Here is a 16,847-nt window from a genome sequence, read left to right as displayed (position 1 = left end):
CCAGGCGAAAAAAAGGGACTCGGGTAAAAAGTAATAACTAAAAATAACGAAGCACCAGAAATACATTACAAAAGGTAAAAAAAAAAACACGATCTGTAAAAAAAAAAAAAAAAAAAAAAAAAAATCCGCCAGAAGCAGAGACTCGAACTCGCTACTGCTTGCTCCGTAACGTTCGGCTCGGCTACGCCGCGCCACAACCACCGTGGGAAATATTTCTTGTTTTCAAGTCATGGCCCCATTTAGAATAAAGTGTTTCTGCTGCCGGTCTAAAAATTACAACTTCTTGATCACCGGCGCATGCTGCCTGCTCTCACGTCTTGCAACTAATGTTCTGGATGCCTATGCGCACTATATTGTGCACTGGATCCATTTTAACATGTGGAATTTCACAGCGCTGGCAAATGTAGTGGCGCCGGCACTTCAGTCATGTTCTGCTACCGTGGACGTAATTTTCGCTGAACACGGAGCTGTAGCACAAACCTTGAAGGAAAAAAGTGCGACGAAGCTTCAAAACTGACAAGCGCAGCAGCGAGGACACTATTTTGCTGGTAACTAAATCTTATTTGTAAGTAAACAGGAAGCGTTGCGATGACCGAGGGCTCGGTTTGTTTATACACAGTGCAAAAAGGAGCGCAAAAGCTTGAGAAAAATGTAAAGTATTGTGCATTACAAGCGGCTCATCGCTCGGTAAATTACTCTCTTCATCGTTTTATTTATTTTGGCTGAGGCCGTCATTGCAAGTACGCTGTTGCCAAGTTAGCCCTTGAGAGATGCGACGCCGCGGGCCGCGCCGGCTCGCTAGCTATCACGGAGTCTCCGCTTACGTCATAGTGTGCGTCACTCAACTCCAACAACGTAGTTGGAGGCCACAGTTTGAATTCGACCGGCGGGAACAAGAAAAAACCTTAACTTCTTATCGCAATATATCAGATTATTCTATTTTTTGCTGCCGGATATGCGGCGACAGTGTCACCAAATGTAGTTTATTAGATTTTCATACCATCTTTGGCTGTCTTTAGTGTCCCTTTAAATATCTACCGGTCTCGGCAAAAATGAAACTTACGTTAGACATTCGCCGAGCTCGTTCCGTATGATCCTCACATTAAATATCTACCGAGCTCGGCAAATATGAATCTTACGTTAGACGTTCGCCGAGCTCGTTCAAGGTGAGCCTCACATTAAATATCTACCGAGCTCGGCAAATATGTAACCTACGTTAGACGTTCGCCGAGCTCGTTCAAGGTGAGCCTCACATTAAATATCTACCGAGCTCGGAAAATATGAAACTTACGTTAGACATTCGCCGAGCTCGTTCAAGGTGAGCCTCACATTAAATATCTACCGAGCTCGGCAGATATGAAATTTACGTTAGACGTTCGCCGAGCCGTTCAAAGTGAGCCTCACATTAAATATCTAGCGAGCTCGACAAATATGCAGCTTACGTTAGACATTCGCCGAGCCGCTCAAAGTGAGCCTCACATTGAATATCTACCGAGCTCGACAAATAAGAAACTTACGTTAGACATTCGCCGAGCTCGTTCAGTATGAGCCTCACCTTAAATATCTACCGAGCTCGGCAAATAAGAAACTTACGTTAGACATTCGCCGAGCTCGTTCAGTATAAGCCTCAAATTAAATATCTACCGAGCTCGGCAAATATGAAACTTACGTTAGATGTTCGCCGAGCTCGTTCAAGGTGAGCCTCACATTAAATATTACATTGTATTGTATTATTGTATTGCAGTGTTGCTGTTTCCATCACAACTTTTTTTTTTTTTTTTTTTCAAATCACGCTTTGCATGATCAACAAATTTCTTAAAAGCGCCGCTAAATCTCCTGATTCAACAAGCGACTTGAAAAGTTGCATGTTTTTATACACAACTTAGGCAGCCTAATTTTCAGCTTTTACGTGCTTTCTAGTTCTTTTCCAATCCACTAAAATAACATTCTTACTTGTTTACTATTCCATTCTTTCTTCACAGCAGGTTGAAATTAAAGAGCTTATAAATTTTAGCACGTTATTTGAATGTTAGAGTTAGAACATGCATAATACCCCTCAGTGTCGTCACTAAGGGTTGCGGACTGCACCAGGTGCAGCTCCGCCTGGGATACCCTCCCTTCCACTCAAGGTGTAGATTAATACTATGTGGACAGGTAAATATGCGAGGTGTCTTTAGATAAGACGACAAATTGCTAGTCTCTAATCGTCGGATCGCTACGCACTGACCATGGAAGAAAGAGAACAAAAAAAAAAAAACAACAAATGAGTAGGCGAGGACTACAGTCTACGTCTTTAGGGCACGCAGATAAGAGAAAATACAGGAAGGGCGATTCAGGTATCTCTCAACAGTTAGGAGAAGGTTATGGTTAGAAATAAAACTCAGTCATAAAATCGAGCCTGATGACGCATGCCACCACTTAGCTCCAAATGGCCCTTTCGCGGTTAAATATATTCTGTTGGCGTGGCATCAGTACGGGTTGGCAGCATATCGGTCTGGATTCATGATAGAATTTGGATCATGTTGGGCGGTATGGAGATGTCGGAAGTAAATAATTGTAGTGAGCGCAAACAAAAAGGATTTCACCTGTGTACATCTCCCATTTTTGGCCGGTGAAAGGCTCTGCTTGGTACTAACTGATTGGTTTGAAAGTGCTTGAATTGGTTAGGCGCTCAACGGGTGTTTCTCTGCGATCTCCCGTTATGAGACCGCGCTTACCATGGTCGCATTATTGATACCAACGCATGCAACACGATGCCTCAAGCTACAGCATGGCGCATACTTCTTGTTGCGGCATGTCAGATGTGCTTTCATTTTTTTTTTTTTTTTTGAGCATGCCCTTGAAGCTGCCACCAGTGTTCGACAAGGAATGATGGGGGTAGCAGTCAGGCAGCTGTTGTCAGGAGTCGGGTCCTAATGCGCGCTTATTGTCACGTGTGGACCACAAGGTTTGAGGACCAAACAACACGGCAACCTTTGTTTAGTTGTTTACTTTTGTGCAACTTTTGTATTTGGCAGTATATGACCATTGACAGCCTCCAATAGCTGCTTGTTTGTTTTGTAACTTCCGTTCTCAATTGCCCTATATGCATTCCCTACGGACGTGGTCACATGGTCTAACAATTCTTTTAATGCACCATTCGGTTAATATTTGTCCTTGCTGCGGATGCAGGTGCAGTTCTTCTGCGCGCATTCAAAACTTTAGATATTACGTAGGCCAAGTTGGTGAAGTCAGAGACAAGAACATGAACCTCAAGATGGCACATCTAGCAGTCCTCACGGATTTGGCTAGTTTCGATATGCCAGACGTATACAAAATAGTCCGCACTGTCATTAAGTTATAATCCTGACGACATCCGCTTCTTCACGTCTTTTACGCGATGCTTATACAGCTCGTTCAACCGAAACGCCGTTTCCGTAACCTGAATTAAGAAAAACAGTATCGCAGAAGGCACGTACGTGATTTTAGAATACCGGGTGTCGATGGCACTTGTGCCGCCACTAATATCCCTTGAAATAATTCCTTTCCACAAGTCAGGATAATATTTAGGTTCACACCTTCACAAATTTTATGTATACAGTACATTTGTTGCTGACGGGGCTGCCCTCATCTGCTTCTCTCTGGGGTTTTCTTCAGGTAGTTTGTGCAGGACGAAGCTACCTAATCGGCGATGTGATGCTGCAAGCCATTGACCCCAGTCCTGATTCAGATGCACTCTATGTCCTTGCAGCCATCTCCATCTTGATGATTTCCATTGGTGTCGGGACGTTCTTGTTATTTCGAAGATGTCACCGAGAAATAATGACGTCGCATGGTTCCGACAATTGCCACCTCCAAATCACCATCCGGCACAGTGCGGACAACAGTAAGATCACTCTCCTTCAGCCTCACGCGCTCTGTTGACGCTGTAGACTGGCTGTCATTGTGCGAAATGATACAGTTCAAGAAGAAAATAACAATAGCAGTCAGGAGGCTGTCAGCACCCTAATACAAGACTGCATAGCCTCTGTGTGAAGCCCTATCAAGAGCATGTGAATAGCAGGTTCTATCAAACTGTGAATCGCCCTATAAAACTGTAAGGGTTAAGGAAAACAGTGTTAAGAAGAGTAGCCGGCATATAGTCTTCAAATCGTGTATCAATATAGTGGAAGGGCGGTGAAAAAAAAAAGGGAAATAGGGAGACCGTTGAGCTCCACCCTTAAGCACTTGACGCGATAGCATTAATTGCTGCCGTTATATTTTACCGGCTCCCCTCGCGGATCCTCGCTCGTGTAGGCACGCTGCACCCGCTAGGCGCCGCCATCGTAGAGGTAGTGATTCTGCGTAGAAGTAAACGTAGAGGTTGCGTTCAGCGCCCTACGAGGCCGGCTCTTCATCCCTGCCATGAAGGCTCCCTCCTCCGGCACATCACTAGCAGGGATGTCGACTGCTAGTGATGTGCCGCTAGTTGTAGCGGCCCCGGTTCAAGGGGTTGAAATCATTATTTAGAGGCACACACATGAGGAAAGAAACGAAGATTTTGAAGCAGGCCATGCACATGATGTAAAGGAGATAATTTCGTGTGATAACGTACAAGTAACAGCCCGGTGCATTGCTCAGGCAAGCATCAGTGCGCCAACGAAAGCCATCAAATTAAAGGCAAGAAATATATTTATCTGCTGGCTTTTAGCATGTTGATTGTTACGCAGCTAGCTTTATGCAATGTACCAACCGTTCCGGATGACCGCTACATTCTTACCACTTTAAGTGATGACTGTGATAGCGTCCGGAACAACCACTTAATTTCACTTGCTCTTTTGTAGACGTATAAAATACTTGGGTAGCAGGACGGATGCCCTTCTTCGTTCGATGTTGCATTTCACACGAAATGGCTGCTGGATATCTTGGATTTCACCAAAGGCACCCAATCCGTGCCATCTTTACTGCACAGGCAAACATAAAAACGAATAAGCAGCATACTCTGCTACGCGCATGCAATGAACGATTTACGATTCTTTTATCCAACGTGATGAATGTGCAGCATGCCCGGCAGATGTCAAGAAATGTTCTTTTTGCGCGTTTTAAAACTTCAACAAGTGCCTACTTTTACAGCATGATGTGCGTGAAAAACAACGGAGCTTAAACGTACTTTCCGTGACGAACAAGGCGAATCCAACGCTGCCGTCGTTCCGTCTCCTAATGCCGCCTTTCCTAGGAAGAAGGAAAAAAAAAAAAACCTTTGGGTGACAATAACCTCATACAGATTTCACATACTAAACTCATCCAAAGCTCGTACAAATCTCATATTATCTCATACAAATATCATTCAACTTTTGAGAAGTATACGGGATTATATGAGAGTTGTATGACTTTAGTATGAGTTTCGTGTGAGAAACCTGTATGATGTTATTGTGACTCATACGGGTTTTTCGCTAGGGGGAAGCCGTAAAATTTTGCTTAAGCAGGCGAATTCATGTGTGTATTGCAGCAACCTAAAACACAGCAGTGTGCCCGGCTGTTTTTATGCGGTATTTGTGATCGAGAAAGAGGCGCAGAGCTCATTCATGACGACGGGCACAGCACTGCGGGCGCCGTCGTCGGCTGAGCCTTCATGACAGGGATGCGCTCGCCGCCGTGAGTGGCGCGCATATCGCTCTGGAGTTAGATGAGCAGGGTGCCTGTATACACTGCTACTAGTTTAATCTTTAATCCTTTCATTTGTGCCTCTGTTATCTCTTACGTATTCGAGCAGCCGTAAGCTACCCACCTACGTGAAAGACCACCCGGCATAAAGACATATAAAGCCCCGCTTTAACCAAGCCCATTCCTGCGTAGTCCAAGAGTAGTCGAAGAGCTTTTATCATTGCTTAAGGCTCCTGGAAGGTTCACGTTTCATCACACGAGCCCATTTCAAAGCAGAGCTCCGAGTTGGCAGCTGCCGCCATGTTATAGGGTCCAATGACGTCGCACTACCTGCCAGCCAATCAGTACGCGGGAATGTCACTTGCCAACTACCAACTCTGGGGTCATTGCACGCCGAAGTTTCTGAAGAACGGGGCCTTTAACGCCGTCCCGTTAGTGACCATTGTCTCTCCGGCAATAGTGATCAGATATAAGCATTGAATGGATTTATTACTGCCGTAGTCCACTTGGCAGCGTCGCTCAATATCTCTCGTAGCGTTAGGGAGCCTACACGTTGCGCCGCGGCGCAACAGGTCGGCTTTCAACGTAGCGTTTTCTTGTAGTGGCGCCAAGAGGTAAAAAGGTGACCGAATCAGAGCTCGTTAGTGTCAGTATGGGAGATGATGCCACGAAGCCTGTGGTCTATGGTTTGGCAGGCGCGCGCATTCTTTAATGACGTCAACTCAAGCTTGGAAAACGCATGTACCGGAGCTGCAGGAGTGCAGCAAGACAGGGTAGATACCTTTGCACCGTGTAGAGGAAGAAAACAAGTAGAAAGGAGCCTGACGATGCGCGCGCGGCTTCCGCAGGCCAACCTCCTATGACGTCGCTGCCTTTTCTCTCTAGAGGCCTTAGTGTGCACTGAGGGTGCGCGACCTCGGCTTCAGCGAACATGCACGCATACCACGAGACCTCGGATATAACGAACATGTGACTGACATCGGTTATAACAAAGATGCGTGCATAGCACGTGATCTCGGATATACCGAACACGCAACCTCGGTTATAACAACCACGTGATTTTGGATATAACGCAGGTGCATGAAGACCTCGTTACTGCGGACATGGGCCTGGCGTGTTGGTATGGAGGCGCCACTGCGCCAGAATAAGTGGCGCCACCGCACGCGCATTGCGCGAAAAGAGGATGTTCGCTTTTCATGTGAGGCAGCGGAAGAAGCTGGGAAAGGTCTGCTTTCCAACAGCGTCAGCGCCTTAGAACAGACCTTTTTACGGCCGTTTTTGTCTTTCGTTGCACGCACGCACACATCATGTGTGTGTTGCAAAAAAAATTTCAAAAGAAACCAATCGTCCTCCGGGGCCCGCCCCACCCTCCGCGCGCGAGTGCTTCGTTTCAAGGCACACGAACATATATGCTTTGAATGGAACGGTAAACAAAACACAAAGCATGAAAGTGGCAATGCACCGACAGCTCCCCTCCCCCCTCCCCCTTATTGTAATTTAAAAACTGCTCAATTCAGAAACATAAAATTTTTCGTGAGTATGCGCAAAGGGTTTATAAGAAAGGAATGAAAAAGTTTAGTAACTTACATCGAAGGGTGCTTGCAGAAAGAACTATTTTCCACGCTCGACGTTGTCAAACGCCACCTCCCCTTCTGAGTTGCTGTAAGTGGGAATGCGTCTCAAAAAAAAAAAAATGTTAGAGGTGTGGCTTAGATTTCTCTTAAGGGGAGAATGGCGAAAGCAAACCCTTCCTCTCCTATCATTTGCCTCTCATCGCTTGCCCCTTATCGGCGTTCGTTGCAAGGCTACATATAATTATAATTGATTTACAGGAAAGGGAAGGCGAAATAAAATTTTTTATTACACCTGAAGGTGACATGTCAGGTCCAGCGGTACAAAACAAACCCGTCAACATCAAGGCACGGGGTTGATACAATCATGTGAAAACAGGACACAATGCTGGATGACAACCAGACGACGACACCCTCCAAATTAAAATTGACTGTAAGCATATGAATGTTGTTAACAAATACAATCAAAAAAGCAAATGATCACTTTGCACATACCCAAAAGTTACGAAAGACAACAATAGAGACAGCCATATAGGTTACACAGCTGCTAGTGTAGGTCCGAACTGGCCGCTATGTTACATCACAGACCCTCAAACAGTTAAAAGCACTCTGTTTTAGTATTGACCACTGGCGGATGAATTCTTGTTCCCCCAAAACAAACAGTCGTTCCTCCAAATGAGCATATATAATTGTACGAAATTTGCGCAACCAAGGAAACATTGCTCTGTTTCGTCTTCTAGACTTCTCGGACACATTTCGGAAATGACACAGTACATACATCACCATATAGTAAACCAAGTATTCAAATTTGTTCCGCTGTCTCGGACTATGTGTCGGATACACACCGAAAACCCTCCCAACAAGCTTCCACATAGTAACACGCGACTACACATTCTTTTATAAGATGATTATTGGTCTCTACTTGAGCACAATTTATACATTTATTATTTGGCACCATGTCCCATCTATTCAGCCTGTCCCTGGTTGGCAAGATGCCCCACGAGTACTGCCAGTAGACATCTTTGACAGTCGATGGCAGGTCACGCGAAGGAACAGGTTTCCAATTGTGTGTCGGACTTGGCAAAGAGTTCGAAGGCGGGGCCGACATACACATGGTTTCACACAGCTTGGATACTGGTGCTGAGCGCCACAGTACATTCGGAAGCGCTTCAAGTTATGCATACATACGTGCTGCTGCAGCATACTGGGGCGCTGGCACAACAGCTGCTGGTGCTAAGTTACCTAGACCTCGATGCACAAGAGTACGCTTGTAATGACTTAACTAGTACAGTAATAATACTCTTCCTTGGTAAGATTCGTCATCTAGAAGATCACAAGTGCACTTTGTACAGAGAATTCTGCTGAAAGTGACTACGCATGGTAAGCTCCAGCCTCTCTTTGCCTTAGGAAGACGGAGGGATGTTTGCGTTACGTACTGAGATTTCCCAAGCCAGAACCAAGAGAAGATAAGAGTGTTCACTGTGCGTACCGTTGATGACGGTGGTAAAGCCACTAGTGCTGCCAACCAGAGCTTGCTATACATTACGTTCTTAATTAAATAAGCTCTTTCCTCCAAAGGCAAGAATCCTGCAGACACAGCTTCAGTCTGTCGTCGTATCCCGCTCACAATATCTTTCCACATGTGCGGGGATACACCACTTGCGCAAAAAATGGCGCCCAATATACGCATGTGATCTACTTGTCTAATTCCACTTGGTAAAGCGATGTTGTTACTTCCCAAGTTTAGTGCTTCGCACTTATCGATATTCACTCTGGTAGCCGACAAAGTGGAGTAAACATCATAAGTTGTAAAGACACCTACAAGGCTGTCAACATCTTCTAGGAAAAGGGTAACATCATCCGCGTAAGCAGAGCCTTTAACACGGCTGGAACCTGGCATTGGGAGACCCTTTATTGTTGTGTTGTTGTGCCAGCGCTTTAACAGTGGGTCAATTGCTAACACGAAAAGCACAGGAGAAAGAGGGCATCCTTGCCAGACCCCTCTTGTGACATTAAATGTTGGTGTTATGATTCCATTCAACAACAGTTCCCCAGACATATTTGAATACAACAGCTCAAGAACTTGCATGAACTTTTTGGGAAAATTAAAACAACGCTAAACTTCGAATAGGTATTGATGTTCAAGGAAGTCAGAAGCTTTCGCTTGATCTAAAGCAACCAGTAGACACGGTGCTGCGCGCGCTTTCGTGTATTGTATGATATCTCGGGTAAGGTGGAGAGAGGAAAATATGCTCCTCCCAGGAATAGAGCAAGTCTGGAAAAGACTAACTATTTTTCTTAATAGTCCTTTAAGACGATGGACGAGTAGGGCTACAAGCATTTTGTAATCTGCATTCAAAAGAGTTATTGGTCTCCACGATGCTGGTTTTGCAAAATCTGCGCCCGGTTTAGGCCGGAGGGATACATGCCCTCTTGAAAGGGATCTAGGTGTTCCTTTACATTCCAGCACTGCATTTAATAGAGCTACTAAAGCATCACTAACTTCTGACCAGCAGGCTCGGTAGAATTCGACGGGTAGGCCGTCCGCTCCGGGAGCTGCTCCGCTGTTCGTAGTCGTCAGGACAAAATACAGTTCTTGCTTGTCAGTGGAGGAGGCTAAATTTGTTCCTTCTGCATCATCCAATTGTGGAAGATTACAAAAAAATCTGGTGACTTCATCCCTGAGTGTTTCTGCAGTTTGTGTGCATTCCGACATAAAGGCATCACTAAACCAGTTGTAGAACATCCTTTCGATATCACGACGCAGTCCGCTCTCGCTCCCATCTTCAACTTATACCTTTTCTATGAAAGATGAACTACTGCGAGCGGAACTCGATGTGCGTGCCAAACGTAGCACTTCTGGATCCGAGATTGGTCGATTATAGTTGTCCATGCATTTGACGACGTCTGCGAGCTTCTGCACAAAAGGCGGCTATATCGATCACGCTGAAATTCAAGGTATTCCTGAATAAGTTGAGACTCGGAACCTCTCATTCGCACTATGCGAATGCGTCGTAAACTTTCACAGATCTCTTCTGTCTCTGCTTTCTTCCTCTTCCTGCTTGCTCTTATACATGCGCATCTCCAGCTTTGTTCTAAATCGTCCCATTTGTCGATGTCTCGCTTCTGCGGAGTGAGTGATTCTGCTACTGCTGCCCTGATTTGAGCTAATACCGTGGGATCACGTAAAGAAGCTACATCTAGCCTCCAGAGATCCCCGCGATCCCCGGGCCTCCCTTCTAAATGTAGGATGACAGAAAACGGCTGGTGGTCCGAGATATGACCAGCGTCAGGAGAGAAGGATAGGACATTGAATTGTACAAGACGGGGGACTAGTTCAGGTGGAAGATACACGCGGTCTAGCCTGGTCTGTGTTCGCCTTTGGAGCCATGTGCCTCCAAAGGTGTCGCCTTTCATATGCACCCAAGCGTCGGTCAATCGATATTCACGAACGAATCGTGCTAATTCGGCCGCGTGTGCTATGAACCCATCTTGGTCAGGACCTCGTATGTCGCGCCTGGCATCCAGAACGCAGTTGAAGTCGCCGACTACCAAAAACGAATGGTTCTCTAAAATGAAAGGGGCAAGCTCGGCGAAGGTATGGTTTACCTTTCCAGTTAATGAACGTTGATTTCATTAGCATTTTAACTTTTAGCATTTTACTTGAAATCAACGTTCATTAACTGGAAAGGTAAACCATACCTTCAGAAGGACGGTATATGCATCGGTTCATGCCTGGCGCCGGTTTTAAGCAACATGTTTTTATCTAAACTTGACAAGACTGTTATCAGTCGCCTTGATGGTATGGACGTGTTGCAAATCTTTGGATTTGTTGACGATTTAATTCTTGTTAACAGTGACTCTGGCTCATTAGAGTCAAAGGCCATTAACATTTTGACCGTCATGAAGGAATGTTTTGACCCACTGGTTTTAACCACTGAATTGCCAGTAAATGACACTATCAGGTTTTTAGACCTCATCTTCACCTTCCACCCTAATCGCATTTGCTGGGCCTACCAGCCTCGCAGTAATAAACCTGTACTGCCGTATCATTCCGCACATTCAAAACTCGTAAAAAGAGCCATCGTCAGCATGTGTTTCCAGAACTCTCTGAAAAAGTCGTGTACCCACAAGATAACTGAAAGTTTTAAAGAACAATCCACAAGGTTGACTAATGCTGGGTACCCTGCCGATGTCCAGGTATCTGTCGCTGAGAAACTTCTGAGAAAATTCAATAGTAATCAGTGTCAACAACCTCCGTTGTCCGATGGAAGAAAACGCTTTGTTGTTATGCCGTATATGCACAGAATTTCACATAATCTAAAGAGAATTGGACGTAGGGCAAACACAACTGTCGTATTTTCAGCTCCAAAAAAACTCGCTTCCTTGTGCAAGATTGGCAAATCAAACAGTAACGGAGCACGAGCTTGCACGACTCGTCATCTGAAGCCTTACGTCAGTTGCATTGAAGGTGTAGTGTACAAGATACCTTTATCATGCGGTGGCCACTACATCGGACAGACAGGACGGTGCCTAAATCAGCGATTAATGGAACACGCACGTAACGTCAAGAATGGGAAGGGTAGTACTCTTGTTGATCATATTCTTTCTTGTGAATCGAAAACTTGCAAACCGTACTGGGAACAAACAGTTGTGCTAGCAAGAAATTTTGACATGACCACGCGAATGATAATTGAAGCTGAGAAGATAAATGCTTGCGGAGAGACTTGTATTAGCACTCCGTCTATTAGTTTATGCGATAAAGAACTCTCTTTTCTCCGGCGGTGATACTGTCAGCACAAGTGATTTCCTATCTTTGGCGTATAAATGTGCTGCACGTCTGAAATAAAAATTGTTGGAAGTTAGCGCTCGTGTTGTTCGTTCTTCTCGTGTGTCCTGTCTGCTTTGCGCTACAGTCTCGCTATGTTCAATCAGGGAAGCTGTCAAGTAAGGAGGCGCAATATCGACACTGCCATTCATTGAGTGTTGAGAGGTATTCAGAAACATGCGTTGGGAACACATATGCGTAAGGGTTAATAAAATTTGACATATCTATTTGGTCGGCTGGTGGCATTGCCTTGGTGAGTGACCCAGGATGAATTGCGAAGCATGGTTCATGACCAAGACAAACAAAACAGAACGCCGGGCTTACATATTAACATGCAAAAAACAAATGTTGTGTGCGACAGCCTCCGAAGGGATGAGTAGTTTATGGTAGATGGCGAAAATCTGGAAATGGTAAGAAAATACGTGTGCTTAGCGCAGGCAGTAACCACACCATGACCACGAGGTTTGTGGAGATAATGTGGCTGCAGCTGTGACAGGAGAGATACGAGAGGCCATTGCGCTGCAGTGGGCGCAGTCAGGCTGATGATAACGAAAGGTGAGACAAGCATAGTTTACTCAATTACGACGCTACTGCTAAGAAGCATTGCAGAATATTTTTCTTTGTAACAATGAGCTTCTTAATGACAAAAAAAAAAAGTGCTTTACATCTTTTCTCTCAAAATGCACGGAATTCTTATTCAATGCAACCTGCGCTCAATAATTTAGATAACTTGAAATGGTAGTTAACTTCGCTTGTCTGTGTTGCTTTGAACTAATTTTGTCTTAAAAAACGTTCCCTATTCATGAATGACGAAGAAGAAAAAATTATTTCAAACGCCGGGTTCTTTATGTCATCATGGTTATCTTCAATACGATATTGTTAGAACTATATGTTAAACGTGCATTGATCTACGTTCATCAGCATTTCCAGCCTTACATATGACGTCACAAGCACGACACGTTACATGTTTTTTTTTTTGCTTTTTTTAGGCTCGTTTTTACGGAAAAGGCAAACTAACTGAGCGCTATACGAAATAGGAACAACCGCTGAGTCTGGTAGAAATGTTGCTGGCCAAAAACTGCCATGAACTTGCCACTTCAGATGTTCCATGATGGCATGAGAGATACCGGAGTGCTGGAGCGATGCGGATCGTTCGACAGTTACGTTCACTTGCCTTGCACATACATAAGCGTCAGCGTAGTGATTACGTGATAGTGAAACACTATCAGTTAGTCCCTATATGAAATGGCTAATGTATGTTCACATTAGAATATTGCACTACAAGCGAAATTTATTCCCTCAGATGCTTCTCAACTGGCTAAAAAACACGCTCACGAAGAACTGAATCTAGGGCTTGCCGACACATCCAAACCTTTTTCTTTATTTCCTTGACCCGCATATCAGTTCTTGATTTCCACCCAGGCGTTCTCGCCACCTGGAAACTGATAACCATCGACTTGGCCTGAACGTTAGACCTCGGGCTAGCCGGTCGACCTCTTCGTTCCCAGAGTTCCCCGCGTGGGCGGGTACCCAGACTAAGTGGATTTTATGATCGGGAGTAGGGCCGCGGAGTATGCGTGCAGCGATTGGGCAGATAAGGCCTTTCGAATAATTTCGAATCGCACGTTTAGAGTCACTAAGGACTGTGTGCTTACGCGGGTAGGCGATGGCCAACGCGATCGCAGTTTCCTCCGCCGCGGTGGGAGAGGGAGCGCTAACCGTGGCTAACCGACTAGTCCGAGGTCTAACAAACCGAGCGGGCGGCTCCGCGGATCCAGAGGCCTTCGCCGAGACCCCCTTGACTTTTGCCGAAATCACTAACCTACACAGAGAGACGAGACGACGCTTCCCGCCTCCCCATCCTGACCTTGACAGAGCGTAGGCCACCATGCTGCGTAAACAATTCAAACCAATTCTATTCTCAGTTATTCGAGATTGGCACTGACTACGGACGGGGACTACGACCCTATTTGCCCCAATTGCGACTGAGCAGTAACGGCCAAATTGCCACACGCCCTTTGGGGATGTAGGGGAAGACCACCCCCTCGTACTTTACTGCCAGCTTCCCTCCGAGGAGAGCTGGGACCAACTTCTTACGTGCTCCGAAAAGAAGACGTAGTTGGCGCTTGTCTCGTGGGCCCAGAGCGTCGCCCCCACCTGGGGGCCACGCCAGGCCGACATGACTTAATGATTACTCTTTTGGCATTAAAAGTTGTTTCTCTCTCTCTCTCTCGCCTGAACGCTGTGTTAACAAAGGGTGGCTTACGGCTGTGTTTACTGCAAGCGAACAGCCCAAACTGCGCCAAAAGCTGCTCAGTTGAAATAATGCAGAATATTCTGCTTGAATGCATAGCCTATGCTCACAAACGTGCATGTTGGAGTGTTCCGTGTTCCGCTAACACTGTATTAGGGCCACATGCTTGCCATACTTAACAAAGGAGCGTAATGAATGCATTTTTTTTTTCATTAGCCTCAGAACTTCCTTGCATCTCAAAACTACTCACGCTTTATGCAGATAAGTTTGTGAGACCATTTCCAGTTCACTGTATACCACATTTTATTATACCCCAGTGTCCCTATTAGAAGTGCTTCTCAGCCCGAATTCAATTGTCGGATTTCTTTTAAATGCTACATTTCCTGCTATTTTTGTTTTGTCTATCTTCCCCCGATTCACTTTTCGACGCAGAGTAGCTTTTTTACTGTTTTTAAACGAAGGGGGCTAAATTTTCTTCACTATCACTATAGATCCTCCACAACCACTATAGCCTTCGTTTTTAAAACATTTACCACACACATTTATTTGTGTATTTACGCCATCACTACAAGATGGACGACCTTAACATAATTTGTGTGACATTTCAACTTCTAGCTTCTTTTGCAAGGTATTTTTATGCAACAATCAAAATACTTTCGATCACGACCGGAGGTGTCATTTTAGTAACGCTGACGAAATAAACAAACCTGTCAAACCAAGAAAGTTCGCGCACAATATCCTGCAAACAGGCCTAACGAACTAGAAACTCACAACCACCCAGATAGATGCAGCTCTTGGAACTCGTCTTGTGTGGCAAGTTTGTTTTGTAGGAGGGTGCTCGTTAAAGTGTGCGGGAAGCAGATGAGTATGAAAACTATCGATCGGCCCACGCCTGTTAGGTGAAGTGTAGGGCAAGCAGCGTCTTCGAAACATTAACCGATTTCTCGTTCTCCAAAAGTTTACTACCTTTTAGACAGTACATTCTGATCCTGTGCTCTTTTGTTGCTTCATTGTCAACTCATGTTGACATCCGTTCAGAGCAAATATATATATATATATATATATAATATATATATATATATATATATATATATATATATATATATATATATATATATATATATATATATATATATATATATATATATTTCGCGTACACTTTGTTTGGTTCTGAATTTGCTATTGTTGGTATTCTGATTGTTAATCTATACCACTCAGATGTATGCATTCCCTTCAGTAGATTATAGTGCCCATTCTGGTGCGTAGAGTTAATTGCATGTGGCAAGAACAAAGTTTACTTCTCTGTGAGATAGTGGGAGCTATAACAGCCACCTTATATACATACTGACAGGCCTTACGCTCGTAGATTTCGTGCTATATAAATAGAAGAACGCCAGATTACCATCTATTTATTTTTTACTAAGAAACAAGTGGTTTCAACTGAGGCAGTCATTTTAAAACAATTGACTCGACTTCGGCCTTCACTTTGTTCTTTATCTTGACTCTTCAGACTCCATAGGGGCCGATATTGACAGCCAGTCATTCCTCAAGGAGGCGCTCATCATGAAGGACTTTCACCACGAAAACGTGCTTCCCCTCTCAGGGCTGAGCATCGATCAGACAGACGGGCTCATGGTGATCACACCATACATGAAGAACGGGGACCTCCTATCTTACATTCGAAACGACAAAAATGTACGTCCGCTATATATATATATATATATATATATATATATATATATATATATATATATATATATATATATATATATATATATATATATATATATATATATATATATATATATATATATGCAGAACAATTAAGGGGAAATGAGGGTGCTCGTTATAATACATGAAAGGTAAGAAGCCAACAGTCGGCGAGGCCAAGGAAAGCGTTGGGGATGGTACTTTATGTCTACTTTTTTAATGTTTACTTGGATAATCACAGAAATTAGTAATGTAATATGTTAGGGGAAAGATAATTAAACACAAAGTAGAAGAAAAAACAACGTGCCGATGGTGGGAACCGAACCCACGACCTCCGAATAACGCGTCCGGTGCTCTTCCAACTGAGCTACATCGGCCGCTGTCCCCTCTGCTATTTGCTTGGGTATTTATGTTGTCTGTATACGAACCTTGAGAGTGTTCACCAGCGCCACCCTCAGCCATAGCGGCGGACGTAGAACGTCCTTTGTTACCGCCAACATCACGTAGAACGTGATCGAGAGCGAGGGCGAAAGCTGTGCTAGAACCCTCTTACGCTACCTATGGCTTCAAGACTGCCAGAGCCGAGACCCCCGTAAGCTACAAGCAGAACAATTGAGGGGAAATGAGGGTGCTCGTTATAATACATGAAGGAAAGAAGCCAACAGTCGGCGAGGCCAAGGAAAGCGTTGGGGATGGTACTTTATGTCTACTTTTTTAATGTTTACTTGGATAATCACAGAAATTAGTAATGTAATATGTTAGGGGAAAGATAATTAAACACAAAGTAGAAGAAAAAACAACGTGCCTATGGTGGGAACCGAACCCACGACCTCCGAATAACGCGTCCGGTGCTCTTCCAACT

The 16,847-nt window shown here is 44.6% G+C and overlaps 1 pseudogene across 1 annotated transcript in view; it reads left to right on the top strand.

The window, feature by feature from the left end:
• LOC146207864 (uncharacterized) overlaps positions 1-16,847 on the top strand; it is a 36,449-nt pseudogene that overhangs the window by 16,444 nt on the left and 3,158 nt on the right. Inside the window, exon 5 of the transcript XR_014700360.1 lies at positions 15,773-15,970. The product of XR_014700360.1 is annotated as an uncharacterized LOC146207864 (transcript). The remainder of the gene's footprint in view (positions 1-15,772; positions 15,971-16,847) is intronic.

This window comes from Amblyomma maculatum, chromosome 1 (assembly GCF_055883805.1).
Source record: "Amblyomma maculatum isolate TAMU_Amacu chromosome 1, ASM5588380v1, whole genome shotgun sequence".
NCBI classification, from domain to species: domain Eukaryota; kingdom Metazoa; phylum Arthropoda; class Arachnida; order Ixodida; family Ixodidae; genus Amblyomma; species Amblyomma maculatum.
This window is presented reverse-complemented; position numbering and strand designations above follow the sequence as displayed.